The sequence below is a fragment of the Mastomys coucha genome, unplaced genomic scaffold (assembly GCF_008632895.1).
Source record: "Mastomys coucha isolate ucsf_1 unplaced genomic scaffold, UCSF_Mcou_1 pScaffold9, whole genome shotgun sequence".
NCBI classification, from domain to species: Eukaryota; Metazoa; Chordata; class Mammalia; order Rodentia; family Muridae; genus Mastomys; species Mastomys coucha.
Window position 1 is genome coordinate 58,265,714 of NW_022196915.1, and position 21,345 is coordinate 58,287,058.

Consider the following 21,345-nt stretch of genomic DNA (forward strand, 5'->3'; position numbering starts at 1 on the left):
TGCATTCTAGGGGTACCACAGGAGCCTTTATACCTAGTTCCAGCCATAGTTACAGGAGGTGTTGTTATCAGCACAACACAGCCTGACAGTTCACACATTCATCTTCAACTTAGGTGATAACTATTTGGGGGATCTGCAAACAGAATTTCATGGCATCCTGAGTAAGACCTGTACCTGGCAATGCTTATGGTAGACTATGGAGAAAAAAAAAAGTCCTTTTGAGGCCTGACAGACGCATCAGCCCTATATCCCCATGCAACTGAAGCAAAGAGGATGTTTGTGTCTTCCTCCTTAGCCTTTCTGTACAGGCATATTGGCTAAGTCTCTAGTCTCACAGCTGCTTCTTCAGTACTTTCCTTGTCCCACTAATAGCTAAAGTCTCTTCACTGTCTGAATCAGCAGGACCCACTGCATATACAGCCCAGCCTTCAGATACTAATGGCTTTGGATTCAGTTCCAGGAGCTGGCCCCAGCAGGGATCACATTCTTGCTGTGCTGGGCCTGGGTGTCTCTCGGGCAGATTAGCTTTTGATGGGGCAGCCCTTGCACCATTTCCATTAAGTACCCTAATGCAGACATCATTATCGGCAGGTGCCCTGACCTCTTCCACACTAATGAGCAGTCATCGATATGTTAGTCCTATAAACATTTTCCCCTTCTGGACCTCCTTCCTTACTGCATCTTCACCCCACCTCCATTCCCATATTCCCCCCTCTCCCTTCCTTCTCCTGATGGATGGAGTCAGGACACAGGAGAGCTTGAAAAGAAGATTACTTAGTCTCTTAGGTCCCCAGAATGATGAAAATATTCCTGACCAAAGAGTCAAGATGACAAGGATTCCTTCTCAAGGGACATAGAGCAAGACACTCATCTTGCTGGGTCTTTTTTGCTCATTAATCAAATGAGCTTCATAACATCTGCTCTACCTACCTCACAGGGATATATATTGTTAGGATCAGATGAGATTAAAGGTATGAAAATGCTTTGAAAAGTTAAAAGCTCCATAGAATTGGAAAGGGTTGCTTTAAAGTCAAGTGCAAAGAAACCCAGGGTTTAAGAAGTACTCCAGGCAGGGGAAATTGGGGGTGAAAAAGCAAATTATAGTTATTTGTTTGTGGGAACAAGGTGGCCCTTCTAACTGATAGTGGTCTCAAGTGTCTTGAGTTCTGATTCTACCTCACCTGTTCACCTCACAGGGGCAAGATAGTAGTGCAGAAGAGAAGGCTGTATTTTCTTGCCCGGGTTGAGTGATTGCTAGTAAGTTCTGTCCAGTGTTTCCTCTTATAACTGGGGATTCTAAGAAAGGACATGGATGAAGTAACTTGCTCTTCAGCTGCACATTGAGGAGCTCAAAGGCTCAGCAGAGATATCTCCACATACAGTGGCAGATATGACCTCCCATGTAACTGAGAATTGGAAAGAATTGTGTCATCAGAAAGCTACAGGCACAGTGCAGAGACAGGGACAGTAGGACAACTCTCAGGACTTCCTAAGATAGGGAGAGATGCTCAACAACTTTTTATGGGATAGGAAGACAGAACTGTGGTATCTAAGGACCAATGTTGGATCTCTGAGCATGCTTGACTAGGATTATTCCTCTAAGTAGCATCAGAGAAGAAAAGGTATATGTGGAGAAAGAAGATTAGGGATATGTCTTCTTTTCTCTCTCCTTCCCTTTTCTCTCATCCCCTTCTTTTCCCTTTCCTTCTCTTCTTTCAGTTTTCCTTTCCTTTTTCTGTGTCCTTTTTGTCCCACCCCTTTCCCCTTTGTTTGTCTATGAAATATCATTTAAATCTACTACAGTTTGATTTCCCCCTTTCCATGACCTTCACTATCAAGTACCAGTTCAAGGACTATCTATCTCATGTATCAATCTTTAGTTCAGCCCTGTCTCAGATCTCTGGTCCCATGACATTCCATCATTGATACTTGCTCAGTAGTAGGAGCCACACACTGCAGCCCATACATCCTACTGAATGCATTCCCTATACAGCACAGACCGCCACGTTGGCACTTAACAAGTGTTCAATACGTTACCCTCTCCCACCCCAAAAGATCTCAGCAAAAAGCTAATGCAGGAACTGCCCCTAGGGACACGTATTTGCAACTCACTGCCTATGAACTCAGACCCATTAAAACACAATCTCCACATTAATTTTTTTTAAACAGGACTCTTAAAGCCGCATGACATTAAAACTGTCTCGCCAATAAGCCACATTAACCAGCTCATCAATTTTTTTTTCCACTAGTCCATCCTCCCCATAGGCAGTTACACTGGTAGTTAAATGAACATAATCAATGTGTGTTTATTCATTGGCTTGCATTCCAATTTGCGGGTTACCTACCTTGCCCAATGGAGCAGCTGCATCCATCTGTGGCCTGTTATAGGAACATTTCTTCATTCTTTTAGCACCTCAGCCAGACAGTGGGCCAGGAGCCCAGAGAACACTCAAAGACAGGCACTTGATGGCTTTGATTAACAAAAGAATAGCAAGAACGAACAAAAGAAAACTTGCAAAGACATGGCTTCAAAACGTGTGGGGATGCTCACATGCTCACGAATAACCAATACTAAGCTGACAAACAAACATCTCTTCAGGATGGATCATTTACCTTAAACCAACTGACATGGTTGAGATGGCTGTCTTCACACCAAGCTGGGATTGGGTGGGGAAACAGGTGAAAGTGAGAGGATTGGAGGCAGATGTTGGAAAGGCTTTCTGAGTGTATCATGACTTCAACAGTGACTACTTATGTCTGAGTGAGTGGTATCCTGGGTGCAACTTCTCCCTGTACCTTGGCTCTTTCCAAGGATGGAGTCAGATAGGACTTTTTGAGTAAATGAGAACCTTTTACACATGCTGGTATACTGTCAGTGTGAAAGAGAGAATTTCAAAGCTTATTTCTTGTACTCATGGGTCTCAGAGAAAGATGGAGGAGAAGCAAGCTGGTCACCATCTTGAAGTCAGCAGCCTGTCTCCTATCAACTCAATGTTCTCTAGACTTGACCAGAGCAGAGATTCTGTGAATTTGGTTTCATTGAGACAAAAAAATAAATAAATAAATAAAAAAGGAAATAGCAGAATCCAAAAGGATTGTGGGATTCCATATCAGAGTACAAAACAGTAGCCTTGGCAGCAGGCATTTCTGGGTAACAGAAAGTCAGGAGTCCTCTTGCTCAGGTGACAAGACGATTACTATATACTTCTTCCTACTCTTGAACTTGCTTTGAGAGCAGGAGAGTTAGTGGTAAGTATAGTTTTATTAGAATCATGACCAATAAATTTTGTTTGTCACTCTCGGAACTGAGTGATAGATATGAACCTGATCTATTTGGGCAGTTTAGAGACTCAGCTTATAGACAGATCAGCATGCATATTCACACTCAGGTCTCCAGTCCATCATCAGGTGGCTTAACCATCTATGGGCACAAATGATGTCAACTATAAATGGGATGTGGCAGCATGTAACTTAACTGTGTCACTTCTATGAGAAAGCATCACAAGGTTTTGTCATATATGTGGAAGCTGGGAGAGGATGAGGGTTATCAAGGAATAGGCAACCACAACTTGGGTGTTCATGAATTGGAAAAAGAATACTGTGGTATACTAAGTCTTAAGGGGTTACGTTAAACATTTTGAAAAATAGAGATAAGCAGTGGCAACTCAGGGCCTAAAGACCATCCATAGGAGACACATGTTTTGTGTTGCAAGCATCCATAGGACGCACATGTTTTGGGGGCAGGGTCTCTGTATAACAGCAGATATCCTTAGTATCCCTACTTTTTAGTGTATATGAATATTGTCTTCCCTATATATAGATGCCTCCTGGGTACATGTGAAATCTCTTCCTTTCACAGTTGGCTGTGTGCATCTGCATCTGTATTGGTCAGGCTCTGGCACAGTGTCTCATGGGTCAGGTATACTAGGCTCCTGTCAGCAAGCACTTCTTGGCATTAGCAATAGCATCTAGGTTTGGTGTCTGCAAATGGGATGGATCCCTAGATGGGGCACTTTTGGGATGGCCTTTCCTTCAGACTCTGCTCCACTCTTTGTCCCTGCATTTCCTTTTGACAGGAGAAATTCTGAATTAATACTTTTAAGATGGCTGGGTAGACCCATCCCACAAACAGGGGTCTTGCCTATCCACTAGATATGGTCTCTACAGGTTCTCTCTCCCTTTGTTGGGTATTTTGACTAATGTCATCCCTGGTCCTGGGAACCTCTTGGGTCCCTGATATCTGGGACTTTCTAGTGGCTACCCCCAGTTTCCCATTCCCCACTGCTACACACCTTTGTTCAATTTCCTGACCCTCTGTACTTCTCCCCCGTCTCCTCCCATACCTGATCCTGCCTCCCTTTTTTCCTTCCATCCTCTCTCCCTCCCAGAACTCTCCTCTATATCCCATGATTATTTTCTTTCCCCTTCTGAATAGAACCAAGCATGGGGACCCCAATGGAAGAATTAGGCGAAGGACTGAAGAATCTGCGGGGGTTAGCAACCCCATAGGAAGAACAATAATGTCAACCAACTATACCCTCCAGGGACGAAACCACTAACCAAAGAGGGACCCATGGCTCCAGCTCCATATGTAGCAAAGGATTACCTTATCTGGCATGAACAGGAGGGGAACCCCTTGGTCCTGTGGAGGCTTGATGACCCAGCATAGGGGAATGTTAGGACACTGAGGCAGGAGTGGGTAGGTGGGTAGGGGAGCACCCTCATAGAAGCAGGGGAGACAGCAGAGGGAATAGGGCATTTAACTGGGAAGAGGGATAACATTTGAAGTGTAAACAAATAAAATAACCAATAAAATTTGTTAAAAAAGCATCTCTTCCTCCATTAGGGATTGGAAACCTCTCTGAATGTCTCCAGAGGGAACAAAGTCATTTGTCAAACTGTCATTTGCTACCTCCTGGGACTCACCCAAATCCTAAACCCTAAACCCTAAACCCTAAACCCTAAACCCTAAACCTAACCCTAACCCTAATCTAGACTGCTTGATGGAAGGATGCGGAAATTGAAAAGGCTGTCACAACAGCCAAGCATCACCTGGCATCCCAGGACTTTCTTCTCTGGTCACCATTGCCATGGTTTGAGAACTGAATAGGATCCCTAAGTTTCTGAGATGAATATGGGATCAGAAGTCCATGACAAAAACAGATATGAAGACAGAGGCCTCTGAAGATGGTGTTGCCCTCAAAAAGGGATGAACCCACCCCAGGGCCAGCAGGAAGGCATCATCGGAGCAGAAGACATGCACTCACCTCTTTACAGTGGCCAGGGAAGTACAGTGTTTAGGATCAGTGGGTATTACAGAATGGTAATTAGAGATCAAAGCATATGCAAAGAAACAGCCATGGCAAGGTGTCTCATGTTCACTGAATCCTAAAGTATCCAACCTCATTTCTTTCTCTAGAGAAACAAGTTTTTATTTCTTGAAATACAGACTTGATAATAGTGGTAAATGAAACTTGCTTTCCAGGTAAATCTGGCCCACAGATCTCAACTGGAATTATATGTGTAGAGAGTGAAATGTCACATTGAAGTTAACAAGGCAAAGTCAAAATGTGCAGAAGTAAATATGCATTTTACAACAATAACAATAAGAACAATAATGTAGATCTTTCCTTCCATGTGTGAGCAATAGGCATACACTATATCTCTGACATACTTCAAAGCTGTCTGAAACATATTTCTGGAAATTTTGGTTCTAAAAACTAAATCTCCCCCCTGCCTCCTCCCCCCAAAAGACCAATCCCATATTCCTATCTGTTTGTACATTCGTACTTGCTGATGCTGGTTTAATTTAAAATCATCTTCTTGACTTGTGCATACCTCTATAAAATTTATTATCTTGGAGGTTTGGATGGATTTGTGGAGTCTTAGAAAGATGAGTGGGACCAGGTGGCCATTTGTAGATAGCCTGAGCTCCCTGTAGGAGGGAGGCTTTCTCTACCTTAGGCTTTGAAACAACTATATTTATATGTATTCTTCAGTGTGTCCCTGTGCATATAATGCAGAAAGAGGGAAGGGAAGAGAGAGAGAGAACAAAAATTACATAGACAAAGCCACTAGCCATAAGAAGTTATGAACTTTGAGCTGGTTCATACATTATCAAAAACAAACAAACAAACAAACAAACAAAAAACAAAGCAAGCAAGCAAGGAAGAAATCATAAGATAAAGGGAGCAGGGGTGCAACAGAGGAAGAAAACACCTTTTAAGAAGCATACCAGAACTGCAAAAAAGTGCGGTAGTTCCAGCTTGCATTTCAGCTCTCAAATGGAATGGAAATGAGCAATGCACCAGCCTTTCGGGTTGGGGTGGGGAATGGCTGAGAGTCTCTTTTCCCAGGAAATAAGAAGGAAGCCTGGGTTTTCAGCTCATCATTACACTATGTAGAAAGCAATGGATGGTAAGTCTAAATACCACTTCCCATTAGCCACCCTTAGAAACCACCCTGCTGAGAGTTTCAATTCTCCAGAGCCTAATGAGGCCTTGTCATAGGAAACCAGAAAGCTACTAGGGAGCCCAGGTGCCTGTATTCCCTGAATGATGCATCAAGGTATTGATATATATCAAGATGTGCAGAGATAATTCAATGCCAAGAAAATTTACTAATCTTTTCAATTATGCACTTGGTGGGTCACCCAAACAGGTTTATCTGTGCAGAATGGCACAGAGAAAATAATTTGTTGGTGCGGTATTCCAATCAGGGAGAAGATTCATAAACTGTTGTTGAGGAAAAATGGATCCTTTAATGCAGAGAGGTTAGCTCCTGGGATTTTAGAATAAATATTTGATCTTTAAAGATCATTTTGTAGCTTGTAGCCGTCAGCCCAGCCAGGTTTTTAGTGTTTGTTTATGGTTTACACCATATGATTCAATAAACTCCGCCAGAGACGCATGTGCATAATTAAGTTTAAAAGCCAGCCCCAACTTCACTACAGGATCAGCTCTTCAAATCACTGTGTATACAGCTAATTCCATTTACTGTTAGTGGGATTCTTGTCCCACACACTCAGTGATGTAGAATATGAGCTACAACCCAGACATCTCTTTGCTTCCTTCTTGAGGACTGTCTTCCCCAGGGGTATGAATGCTACACACACACACACACACACACACACACACACACACACACATACACACACACACACACACAGCCATCCCCATCACCTCATTTCCAGTTTTAAATTTAAGTGACAGAAATGACATTGTCTCCTCAGTCCACTGAATAGACATCATTGCAGACAGGGTCCTTGCTAGGTTGGCTCAGTACTGCCTTCATGCAAATGGGAAAAGTAAAGCTGTGTAGTATAATTCCCATTTCATACTCTTCAGAATGAATCCTAAGAGAGAGAATAACTTAGTATTCCACAAGAGTTGCTGTGTCCTAGGTGCTGTTCAAAGCACCCTGTATCATCTCAGTGAATTCTCATCAATGACCATATGATGTAAGTAAGAACAGGCTGAGTACTCCTGACCTGGAAGTCTGAGCTGCTCCAATAGTTGAAGTGCCATGTACTAACACGACATCACAAATGGAAATTCCCCTGCTGTCTCCCTTGGATAGCTCACAGCCCAAATGCAGATGCACCAAAAATATGAAATTACCTACCATCTAAGTTACAAGGTATATATGAAACAAGGATAATTCAGTGGTTAGAGCTGAGTTCCATCCCAAAGATATCTCATTGTATATGTGTAAGCATTCCTAAATCCAAAGTCTCTGAAATCTAGTGCTTCTGACACTAAATACTTTGGATGAGGGTACCTAAACAAGAGCTATGGTCCCTGTTTCCAGATTTTAAAAAGGAGAGGCATAAGTCCTACTTAAAGGCAGAATTAGACAACTTCCTTGAGTCTTTCATCTCAATAAGGCTATCAAATAAAAGTGATTTTCTCACACATGCAAAAGAAAAACAAAGAAATCTAGGCATAGGTAGTTTAAGTGATTTAAGATGTTCAAGGCCACAGAGCAAGTGAATTGTCCAAGTGTCTGGAGTGTCTGTTCACCAGTATATTGACCTTTGTCAGGCACAGCTGAGTCACCAGAGTAGGTGTCATATACAAGGAGCTCACAGTATCATGCAGACTCCTATCCCCTTAGCAGAAGGGAGGGAGCCCAGGTTTAGGACACAGGTCTGTCTCACCAATGGGTTCCAGAAATCCCTCCACCAAAATAGACAGTAGAGTTGCACTAGTAGAAGATCAGTAAACGTTTCTTCATGTATGGTGCCACAGCCTTGTCATTATAGCACTTGGGAGGCTGAAGGAGCAGGTGTGTCACAAGCTTGAAATTAGCCTGGGCTATATAGTAAGAGTTTGTAGTCTGGGTCAGCCTGAGATAGAGTGAGATGTCTCAAAGATCTGAAATGAAAATTTAAAAGTGAAAGAAAAGGGGGGCTGGGGAGGAAAAGGGGAAGGGAGGGAGGAAGGGAGGGAGGAAGGAAGGAAGGGAGGAAGGAAGGGAGGAAGGAAGGAAGGGAGGAAGGAAGGAAGGAAGGGACAAAGGGAGGAAGGAAAGTAGGAAAGAAGGAAGAGAGGGAGGGAAATAAAGAGAAAGAAAGAAAAGGTTCCAAGATTGGGACTCTGCATTCAGATGGAAGTCAATACTTCTATCTCGTTCATTCACAACATCTTCCTTTAGAACTGACTTCACTATACCAAGGTCACCACAGCTCTGGAAACATGTCAGGCATTATCCACATCCTAACAAATATCCCCTAGATGGGTCATTTCCCCTGTTCTGTCTTTGCTTGAGTATAGAAGCTAAGCCTCTAAAAGCTGAGGAAATGTGGGATGTAGAGAATAGGAAGATTGGCAGAATTCCAGGCTCTACAATTCTGTTACTGCAGTCAGTGCTACTCACTGTGTGCATCCCATGGTAAGGAAGTTGAGAGAATGCAGAAACAGGCACCAAACTCCACCTTCCTTGTCAACCACATGCTGAGTGAGGAATATGCAAGGGAAATAGCAGCTTACAACATATGTACAAGGGGGGCACAGCCCATGCAACCTCAGGGTTAGGCAAGCTCCTTCTCCCTCTTTCAGGTTAATATCAATTTTGCTGTCTTGTTTCTCTCCCTTCTTCCTTTCTACCTGATTATTCTTTCATTGTTTTCTCTTAATCTTTTCCTTATCCCCTCCTGCCTTCATCCCCTGCTTACCTTACCCTCTCCTTCCCTTACTCCTTTCTTCCCTTTTCACTCCTCCCTCCCTCTGTCACTCTTATTTCTACTCTCAATAATGCTTCTCCTTCCAAATGAACAGCTTTCCTACCATTCTGTGTACTCTACCAAATTTATGAAATTCAGCTGAAGATTATTTTTTATATCTGTAATATTTCCACATGACTAATTGCATTTAGCGAAAAGCTGACACTAGACAATTTCTTGGGCTCATTCAGTGTTAGATTTATTAAAGCTCCAGATCATCCATCATCTCAAAATTTGGCAGGTTATGTTTATAAATAAATTAAATTAACAAGTGTGTGCTGTGCTGAGTGTTCATGTGTGGGAGAGAATGCAAATACAGATGTGTATATGTCTATGTATAACCATGGCTGCATTCCACAACTCCACAGTGCTGTCTCCTGACACCCTAACCCACTCAGCCTCTAAATTTAGTGTTAACCCACATTGACTTTTCTAAAAGAGGTGTACTCAGTTTGCCATTGAGAACTGCAAAGAGAGGAGTCACACAAAAACTGTTGATCTGAGGTTCAAGTATTACGACGGCCAGGAAATCTGGATTATTTCTGTGTTCTGACACCAACCTTTCATTCAATCACTTTCTCAGTTTTGACTGTGGCTCTATAAACTATAAAGAGGAAAACCTTGGAAAGACCATGAGCTGGAATCCCAAAAGAGTGAAGAAGGTGTCTAGCAGAGATAGATTATCTTCCAAGCAACAACCATGGGCATGGGGGCCACAGGAAGGAGAAGGAATATTTTGCATGAATCTAAGAAAATGTCTTTTTTAGAGAACCAAGAAATGGTGGCATCTTATTGTTATTAATAGTAGTAATAGTAATTAGCAGACTCCTACCATCAACATTTCTCAGCAGAAAATATGTGGCAAACTGAGATCCTCTGGCATACAGAGGCAAATAAACACTCCACTAAAAATGATGGAGAACCCAATTGGATATTAATGCCATCATTGAATATTATGGAATCCTAGGACTTAAAAGGTCTCCTTAATAGCATCCCTCCACTACCCTGATTCATCTAAACTGGAGATGTCAAGTATATTTTAATAGCACCTGCCATTCTGGTTGATTGATAATGGCTGCCTAGAGTGTTGCTTTGAGAAGCATTCTGGGCTTCTTATGAGCTCAGAGGAAGAGAGGGCCATGATCAATTAGGTGTGTCTGCCATGACACCCATGGGAAGACTAAGTACCCATGCTGAGTATTTACTAGATCATAACGTGACTATTCTGGAAAACAAGAACTTTTTTCTGACTTTAAATTTACCCTTGAAAAGACTATCTTGCTTTCCCTCAAGAATTCCTTTTTAATACCTTTCATTTGAGAAGTCTTTCTCAAAGACACAATCTGACTTTCTTTTCGCTTGATTCACAATGAAATGGAATCCCAGTAGACAGACACTTATACTCTCTAATAACAAGGGCCTTCAGTTTGTTTATGGGCTTAGCATCCTAACATCGGTGTCATGACTCGTAGTGTGCTCTATGGGCTGCCTGTGCAGTCTCAGAGCTGAAATGTATACATGTCTATATTTTGAGCAATGCACTGATCTTACGGAAAGAAAGTATGAGATGTTTGGTTTAATAATAATATCTTTGGAGTAAGAGAGAGGTACTATGGCTTTCACTACCAACCTCCATTCATATATTATAACTGGGGACAGAAAAGCATAGGACACAGAATTGAGGCTTTTACTTTTAAACTCTGAAAATTATCAACACATAGGAATTCCTCTTTGCTTCCATTTTAACATACAAAATGCAAAAGAAAAAGAAACTGTCTTCTATCATGTTCTAACAATACTGTTGGTAAAGTTGCTAAGGCACGATACTGGTACTAGCAGAACCCAACAGCACATTTACTGAAGGAATATGATGTACCAGGTCCTGGGCTAAAAGTTCCACATATCAGTTCATTTGACTTCAATAGCAATACTATTAAATTCAAAGTATGTTACATAAGATGTACAGTGGCACAGTTGGAACATGCCAAACTAGACTTGAGAGCTGGGTTACATCCTCTATATTTGTGTTCTTGATGGTGTCCTATCCCTCATTAGCATGCTAGCAGAATGATAATGCCATCAGATAATGGATTCTGGTAATGGGCTTTAATGGAGCTGGTAGGAAGAATCCTTATTGGTGCCACTGCCCCTTTCAATGGTGTAAATACTCCTGTAAAGTCTAGCTATTGATATGAACACAGAGTTGGGATTCACAGAGAATGAATGCAACTCTTAGTTGACAGAATTCATCTCCTGCTTACCACTGGGCCATATCACATGTTTCTCTTGAAACCCTCACTGGGTAGGTACAGTAGGCATCAGCAGAGAAGAGGTTCTGTAGCAGACAAAGGTATGCCTCAAGCTGGGAACAGCAGAGAATAAGTAAAAGATGGTTTATGCCAGGGATATTATTGAATATTATTCCCGAACTCATCAAACTTCATAGGTCATAAATACACTAGGTAAAGTTCTCAATGTTTAGATGAGATACTAGGCATTGACTTGTCCCCGTAGTCTGTATGACAAAGCTGACCTGAAGACAATTGATACTACTGTTTTGGATCCATTCTTTCATAACAAGGTGGTACATTTCTAGTCTTTTTACATACTCTATTTTGAGAACCCTTTCATCTTTATAGAGAAAACTCCATACTTTTCCTTAGGATTTGAAGATGCATTGCCCTAAAATGAACTCTGACTAGGCAAAATGTTCCAAGAAAAGAGGAATCACCACCAGTTCCTGGCTCAAGGCTATTGATTCTACACATTGATCCAATCTCCAACACATGGCTTGCCAGCTCCAATATTACATCTCTATAAGAGAGTTTGAATTTCTCGACTTTCCTTTTAAATCCACATTGTAAGGACTCCCTGTTTCCAAAGCAAGCCTGCATGCCTCAGTGCACTCAGCTACTATGGCCCAGCCTTCCAATACCCTGCTCAATGAAATGAGTTAGAAACCGATTCAGCCTGACTTCACTCGGGGGCTGGTGATTTCTGAGATGGAGTCAAGCCCTTAATGTATCATGCTCCTGCTTTCTCAGTCTATTAATTCTCCTTCTTTTCTTCCAGTTCTGTACCCTCAAAGCAGCTGCTTCCAAAGAAACCGCAACAAGGTTGAAGAGAGAGGAAGTTAGCAAAATTGAGCTAATTGGATGGGTCCTCACTGGGCTGGGGCAGTCAGAATGATGACTGCTCAAAGAAGGCCACCTGTCATTTCCTAACATGTTACCTTGCATGGAAAATGGGACCTTGCAGGCAATTTTCAGTTAGGGATTCTGAGATGAAGAGATTATTCTAGACTGTAGATGTAATAACAGGTACCTTTAGAGATGAACAGGAAGACAAAGATAGTACCACATGAGGTAATGTGAGGAGGGCTTGAGTTACCATTGGTGCGGTAAAGGTGAGGAGAGGACATGAAAGAGTGAGAGACACATTTGACTCTGGAAAGACATTATCCTCTAGAGCCTCCAAACAGATTGTCCTCTACAGAATCTAGAAAGAAACACAGCACTCATGAAATGTTGAGTTAGAACATGAATAAGATCTTTGTCTTACAGAAACACACAAGTTTGTCTTGTTTTAAGCTACTAAATTTGTGACAATTTCTGACAGCAGCAATAGGACATTAATATAAGAGGCAATGCCCTTGACTTTTGCATATTATTGGTGATACTGTCAGGCTGCAATCTCCTATCAATTTGGGGTAGAAAAGAAGATGTCAAACACAGCCAGCTTTGTCACTTTCTTAGGGATAATTTGAGATCTGTTTATATGTCTCCCCAGAGAGATTTTCCTCAGGTGCTATTCTGATTTGAATCTAAAATGTCCCCCACATGCTTATCTTTTGAGTCCTTATGGTGAACTAGTTGGTATATTATCCTAGGTCACTGTGGAAACTTTTAAAAGTATGACAGAGCTGTTCAAAGTAGGTCACTAGGTCACCAAGAATGAGTGTTGGAAAGTTCTGTCATCATTCTCTACTTCTTAGTTTACCATGATATGGGCAGTCTCTGCCATGTTCCCCTACTACTAGTATGGACTGAAATTCTCTGAAACCATGAAGTAGATCTAACCTCAAATTGTTTCTGTCAGGTCTGGCATTCACACTGGTAACTAAGTAAAACAGATTCTTGAGTCAAACAAACCCCATCTCTGGTCATGGCATGCTCTCAGTTTTGAGTTGGGCATAGTTTATATTAGTTAGTTATTTTTTATAACATGCAAACAGTGTCTAGGTTGAACAGTGTGATAACTTTTTCCTATTTCTCAACAAGAAAGAACCATCATCCTTCTAAGTATTTTTTCTTTCTTTTTTTATTTTGTTTTTACAGAAAACGCATTCTTTTCCTCATACAAAATGTATCCTAATTAGTTTTCCTTCATTCTATTCCTACCTGTTCCTCTCCTCTTCCTCTCACATCCAGATCTACTCTCTTTCTGTCTCTTTTTAGAAAAGTATAGGCTTCTGAGAGATAAGAACAAAGCATAAGTCTGGTAGAATTCTTTCCTAAAACCATCTAGCCCTAGGCTTTTTTTTTTTTTTTTTTTTTTTTTTTTTTTTTTGGTGGTGGTGGGAAAAGTTTTAATGACTGTTTCTATTTCCTTAGGGGTATGAAAATTTTAGTTTACCTGATCTCGATATAACTGGTAAAAATTATCCATTTGGTTTACTTTGGTAAAAGTCATCCATTTCATTTAGACTTTCCAGTTTTGTTGAGTATAGGCTATATTTTTTTAATTTCCTGATATTCTGTTGTTATGCCTCCCTTTTCATTTCTGATTTTATTTGGATAGAGTCTCCATTCATTTTAGTTAGTTTGGCTATGGCTTTGTTTATCTTGTTGATTTTCCCAAAGAACTAGCTCCTAGTTTTGTTGATTCTTTGTACTGTCCTCTTTGTTTCTCCTTGATTTCAGAATGAGTTTGACTATTTCCTACCATCTACTCATTTTGGGTGTGTTTTGCTTCTGTTTGTCCTAGAGTTTTCAGGTGTGCTGTTGCTAGTTTCTCCAATATCTTTATGAAGGCACTTACTGCTATGAACTTTCCTAAAGTGAAGTTTCTGGATATGTCAAGTGATACAGATTCATGTGGTGTTTTGCTAAGTTAGATACACATGCTGTTTTTCTAAGTCAGATTCACATGGTCTTTTCCTGAGGTAAGAATCATGGGAAGTTACATGATACTTGGAGAGAGTGTAAATTGGACTCAGAGGACAGTGATGTCTAGCTCACATAGCAAGCTTTGCAGTGCTTCATTGGTCTCACATCATCAACTTCACTAATCTTCACTTAATTGTGAGAGGAATAGCAGAGAACATCCCCCATCTTCTCTGCTGGTCCTGGTCACTCTTGCTGGCAGCAGAAGACTAACTGTTTCTGCTAGATCATGCCACTGCTGTTGATTTGGTTTGCTATCCTGACACTGCTGAACTGGACTGCTGGTATTTTGACAAACAAGAGATTTGAATAGGAACTACTTCTAAATAGGTAAATATTCACTTGTTCTATTTAGCATCTTTTCTCCCCTACATTTGGGTGGTGGGATAGAATGAGGAAAGGTGGTCAAAGTGTTTGAGAACCCTTATTAATGTAGGTTTTAAAAAATCTAAGTCCTTTCCTGTTAGTATTGCTTTCACTGTGTCCCAAACATTTCGGCATGTGCTTTTATTTTCATTGAATTCTAGAAAGTATTTCTTTTTTTTTTCCTCTATTTCTTTCCTGACCAAGTGATCACTAAGTAGTGAGTTGTTTGGTTTCTATGAGTATATGGGCTTTCTGTTGTTTCTTTTGTTGTTCAAGTCCAACCTTAATCTATGGTGACCTGATCAAATACAAAGAATTATTTCAATCTTCTTGATTTGTTGAGGGTTGCTTTGTGCACTATTACAATATGGACACTTTTAGAGAGGGTTCTGAGAAGAAGTTATGTTTCTTTTTTTTTTGTTTGTTTGGGGGGGAAAGGTTCTATAGATGTCTGTTAGATTCATTTGGTTTATAACTTCTCTTATTGTCATTATTTCTCTGTTTAGTTTCTGTTTTGAGGAACTGTCCATTGGTGAGAGCAGGTTGTTGAAGTCCCCCACTATTATTGTATGAGGTTCAATGTAAGATTTGAGCTTCAGCAATTGTTTTAAGAATGTGGGTGCCCTTGTATTTGGGGAATAGATGTTCAGGATTGAGATGTCATTTTGGTGGGTTTTTCCTTTGAAGTATATGAAGGGTCCTTCTTCATACATTTTGATTACTTTTAGTTGAAAGCATATTTTATTAGGTATTAGAATGGCTTCTCAATCTTATTTCTTTGGTCCATTTGCTTGGAAAACACTTTTCTGGCCCTTTACTTTGAGATAGTGTCTATCTTTGTTACTGAGGTGTGTTTTTTTGTATGCAGCAGAATGATGGATCATATGTCTACACCACTCTGTTAGTCTATGTCTTTTTATTGGTGGATTGAGTCTGCTGATGTTGAGAAATATTAATGACCAATGATTGTTAGTTTCTGTTATTTTGATTTTGTGGTGGTATTATATGTATGTGATGCTCTGGATTTTCTTGTAAGATGTATATTCTTGGATGTAATTAACCTCCTCGTGTTGGAGTTTTCCTTCTAGTATCCTATGTAGGGCTGTATTAGTAGAAAGGCATTGTTTAAATTTGGTTTTGTCATGGAATATCTTGGTTTTTTTTCATCTATGATAATTGAAATTTTGCTGGCCATAGTAGTCTGGATTCTTAGGGTCTGCCAGACATTTGTCCAGAATCTTCTGGTTTTTAGAGTCTCTGTTGAGAAGTCAAGTGTAACTCATAGGTCTGCCTCTTTTTTGTTACTTAACTTTTTGCCCTTGTGGCTTTTAATATTCTTTCCTTGTTTTGTATATTTAACGTTTTCATTATTATGTGCGGGGTAGGACTATCTTTTCTGGTCCAATCTATTTATTGTTTGTAAGCTTTTTGTACATTTATAGCCATCTGTTTCTTTAGTTTAGAGATGTTTTCTTCTATGATATTGTTGAAAATATTTACTAACCCTTTAAACTGGGCATCCTCACTCTCTTCTATCCTATTATTCTTACTTGGTCTTTTTATAGTGTCCCAAATTTCCTGGATGTTTTGAGTTACAATCTTTTTAGATTTAGCATTTTTGACTAATGTATCAATTTTTTCTATTGTATATTGTACATCTACAATTATCTCTTCTGTCTCTTGTATTCTGTTGATAATGGTTGTGTCTGTAGTTCCTATTCTCTTTCTTAGGTTTCCCATCTCCAGGAGTGCCTTGGATTGTGTTTTCTTTATTGCTTCTATTTCCATTTTCAAGTCTTGAACTGTTTATTCATTTCTTTCACCTGTTAGATTGTATTTCTTTAAGGGATTTATTTATATCCTCTTTAAAGGCTTCTATTGTCTTCATAAGATGAAATTTAAGGTCATAGTCTTGCTTTTCAGGTATATTAGAATATCCAAGACTTACCATAGTAGGAGAGCTGGGTTCTGATGATGCCGTATTCCACTGGTTTCTATTGACTGTGTTCTTGCACTTTCCATTAGCCACCTGGTTGTTTCTAGTGTAAGCTGGCTTGGCAATCCCTGGGAGTAACAAAGCCTCTGGTATTAGTTGTCTTGGATAGCAGCAGGCCTCCCAAAAGGCAGGCAGACTATGTGCTGGGGGAGTTGGTTATAGATAGAGGAATAGACTGGAAGGTAGATGGAGCTCCGAAACGACAGAGCAGATCTCACAGCTGCTGGGCTTACTGGGGTCAGAATAGCCAAGTGATTAGGGCACAGGTGTCTCACCTGGGCATCCCTGGTAGGAAGTGGTCACCTGTGACGTTGGGAGAGTTGTGAGCTGGGACTGGGGTGCTGACTTATGGTTGCAGATATGCACCAGAAGGATGGTGACCAGATATTTAAAGAAGAGGTCATTTTACTACTCTTCAAATTTTCCACAAAAATAGGAATGGAAGGAGCTCTGCCTAATTTATTCCACTTGGCCACAGTTACATGGATACACAAACCACATAAAGACCCAATTTAAAAAGAAAAGAATTACAAATTTATCTTGTGAACATAGATGTAAACATATTCAATAAAAACTTGCAAACTGAATTCAAGAACAGAAGGTTTCTTCCCAGAGATGTAGGGATGGTTCAACATACATAAATCAGTAAATGAAACCCACAGTTTAAACAAACTGAAAACAAAAACCACATGGTGATCTCATTAGTTGGAGAAAAAGCCTTTGACAAAATCTAAAATCTCATCATGATAAAATTTATAGACAAATTAGGCATACCTCAACATAATAAAGGCAGCTTTCTGATATAGTCAACTTAAATGCAGAGAAACTCAAAGCAACTCTACTAAAATCAGTAACAAGACAAGATTGTCTATTCTCTTTATACCTACTCAATATAGTACTTGAAGTTCTAGCTAGAGCAATAAGACAACAGAAAGTGATCAAGGATACACAAATTTAAATGGAAAAAAATTAAAAGTATCTTGCAAATCATATGATAATACATATGAGACTAAAAACTACTAGGGAACTTCTACAACTGTCAAACAGGTTCTGCAAAGTAGTTGGATACAAAATTATTTCACAAAAATCAGTACAAATGGACTGAGAAAGAAACCTGGGAAACAACACCTTTCACAACAGCCTCAAATAATATAAAATATACTGGGGCAATTCTAACTAAACAAGTAAAATATTTGTATAATAAAAAGTCAATATCTTGAACAAAGAAATTGAAAGAAGTTATCAGAAAATGGAAAGATCCCCCTGGTCATGCATTGGCAAGATTTACACAGTAAAAAGTAGCCATCCTACCAAAACAATCTAAGGATTCAATGCAATATATAACACAATTCCAACACATGACTTCACAGATATTTTCTAGGTATTACTCAGTTTCATATGGAGACAGAAAAAGCCCTGGATAGCTAAAACAATCCTGAGTAAGAGAACTGCAAGAGGTATCACCATTCTTGACTTCAAGTTGTACTACAAAGTATAGTAACAAAAACAACATGACATTACCATAAAAAAGACACACAGATCAAAGACTAGAGTTGAAGAGCCAGAAATAAATCCAAAGGTCTTTGGACACCTGGCTTTTTGTTGTAAAGGGCCCAGCTTAACATTACAAACCCCATTTTACTTTTAGATTCATTTTATGATTAACTTGCCCTTAGAATGAACTCAGTTGCTGGAAAAACCCCAACTTGTTCTAGGAACCATGTCACCCTGGCAACAACCACAATTCCCCTAAACAAATAGACATTCCATCCCTAGCAACAACTAAACAGTTCTTAAGGGGAAAGTACCTAATGTCTTAAAGTAGATTAATTAAGCAAGCAACCATTGTTCATACTGAGCTGAAATCATTTCTAGCCAATAGAAACACACCAAGCAAATGTTAGCCAATCATGTGACTGCCAAGTTGGTAAGTCCCTTACCCTGCTACAACCATCATCAAAAGGCAAGGCTTGTACTAGCTCAGCACCTTCCACACCATCCACTGTGTTGGAGAGGTTACAGGGTCAGAGCTCAAGCATGAATAAAGACACTTTGTTTGTGCGTACAAGTTGGATTCCTAGAGGTCTCTGGTGGTCTATGGGGACCCTGTGATCTGGTAATAACAGCTGTATTGTTGTTTTGTTTTGTTTGTTGTTTTATAAAGTGGCCAGAAATACACACTGGAAAATAGACATCATCTTCTAGTCAAATGGATGGCTGCATATAGAAGAATGCAAATAGATCCATACTTATTGCATACTTTCCATGCAATAGATCCATGCACAAAACTCATCTTCATATAGATCAAAGATATTAACATAAATACAGATGCATTGAATCTGGTTAGAAAGCAAAGTAGGAAAGAACCTTGAACTCACTGGCACAGGGGAAGACTTTTTTAGTAGAATGCCAATAGCACTAAGATCATTGATTAAGAAATGGGACCTCATGGAACTGAAAAGCTTTTCTGTAAGGCAGAGTGCCACCATTCAGACAAAGAGGCAGTCTACAGAAAGTGAAAAGATTTTTTTCCAACTCTACATGCAATAAAGGATTAATATATAAACTATATAAAGAACTTAAAAACTAGACACCAGAAAACCAAATAATCAAATTTAGAAAAAGGGGTACAGATCTGAACAGAGAAATCATAATAAAGGAAACCGAAGTGACTGAGAATTATCTACAGAAGTGTTCAACATTTCAGCCATCAAGGAAATGAAATTCAAAACTAATTTGAGATTCCATCTTACATCTATCAGAATGACTATGTTTAATAACACAAGTGACAACTTGTATAAACAAGGATATGTAATGGGAACACTCATCCATTGCTGGTGGGAGTATATACTCATACAACTATTATGGAAATTAGTTGTGGCAGTTCCTTAGGAACATGGAAACTGATCTATTCAAGATTCAGCTATACCACCCTTGGACATCCAGATATTTCATTCAACCACAGGTATATTTGCTTAACCATGTTTACTGCTGCTTTATTTATAACACCAAAAATTATAAACAACCCAGATGTCCCTCAGTCAAAGAATAGGTAAAGAATATGTGGTACATTTATAAAATGAAGTATTCAACTGTTGAAGAAAATGATATCATGAGAGTTGTAGGCAAAAGTATCATCCTGAGGTAACCCTAATCCAGAAACTTAAATTTCTATGTATTCATTTAATGTGGATATTAGCTGTTAAGTAAATAATAACCAGGCTATACAGAGGCAGAAGGGGGTAAGACTGACAAAGTGAATGTGAGGAAAGACAAGCAGAATTAAGAGGCATTTGAAGGGTGGTATAGAAACCTAGTTCAGTGGAAGTTTCATAAATTATAAAAAAACAATCCTAATGAAGTTCCATAATTAGGAAGACATAGCGTCAACTGGCCATCATTTGTCATGAAAGGAAGCTTCCATTACCAAGATTTGGTTACCTCCAACTGAATCATTTTCAGTTTTGGCTTTTCTTTTCTTTTTATGCTATGCATATTTTTTCTCCAAAACCAGTGTTTTGTAAGAGAACCACTGTATGTAATTTTTCATTAGATATTTTCTTTAATGACATTTCAAATGATATCTCCTTTCCCGGTTTCCCCTCCCCCCCCCAAAAAAAAAAAAAAAAAACCCTGTTCCCTCCCTGCTCACCAACTCACCCTCTCCCACTTCCTGGCCCTGGCATTCCCCTATACTGGGGCATAGAACCTTCACAGGACCAAAGATCCCTCCTCCCATTGATGACCTACTAGGCCATCCTCTGCTACATATGCAGCTGGAGCCATGAGTCTCACCATGTGTACTCTTTGGTTGGTGGTTTAGTCCCTGGGAGCTCTGAGAGTACTAGTTCATACTATTGTTCATCCTAATGGCCTGCAAACCCTTCAGCTCCTTGGGTCCTTTCTCTAGCTTCTTCATTGGGGACCCTATGCTTAGTCCAATAGATGGCTCTGAGCCTCTACTTCTGTATTAGTTTGGCACTGGCAGAGCCTCTCAGGAGATAGCTATATCAGGCTCCTGTCAGCAAGCACTTGCTGGCATCCACAATAGTGTCTTGGTTTGGAGATTCAATATGGGAAGGATTCCCAGGTGGGGCAGTCTCTGGGTTGTCCTTTCTTCAGTCTCTGCTCTATACTGTGTCTCAGCAACTCCTTCCATGAGTATTTTGTTCCCCCTTCTAAGAAGCAATGAAGTATCCACACATCGGTCTTCCTTCTTCTTGAGTTTCTTGTGATTTTTAGATTGTATCTTGGATATTCCAAGCTTCTGGGCTAATATCCACTTATCAGTGAGTGCATACCATGTGTGTTCTTTTGTGATTGGGTTACCTCACTCAGGATGATATTTTCCAGATTGTCCATTTCCCTAAGAATTTCATAAATTCATTGTATATAATTCTTAAGATTAATTTTTTCTGTTAATGTTAGATTGCTGAGATACATCTACACTGTTAGTGATTATGTGTTATTGGTATAGAGTATGCCACTGAATAAATGTTGTATGATTTATCTATTCATTTTCCTCTGGGTGACATTTGCTTTTTTTGGCTAACATTGCTAAGATTATTGTAGTTCATGTCTCCTATATGGCCAAA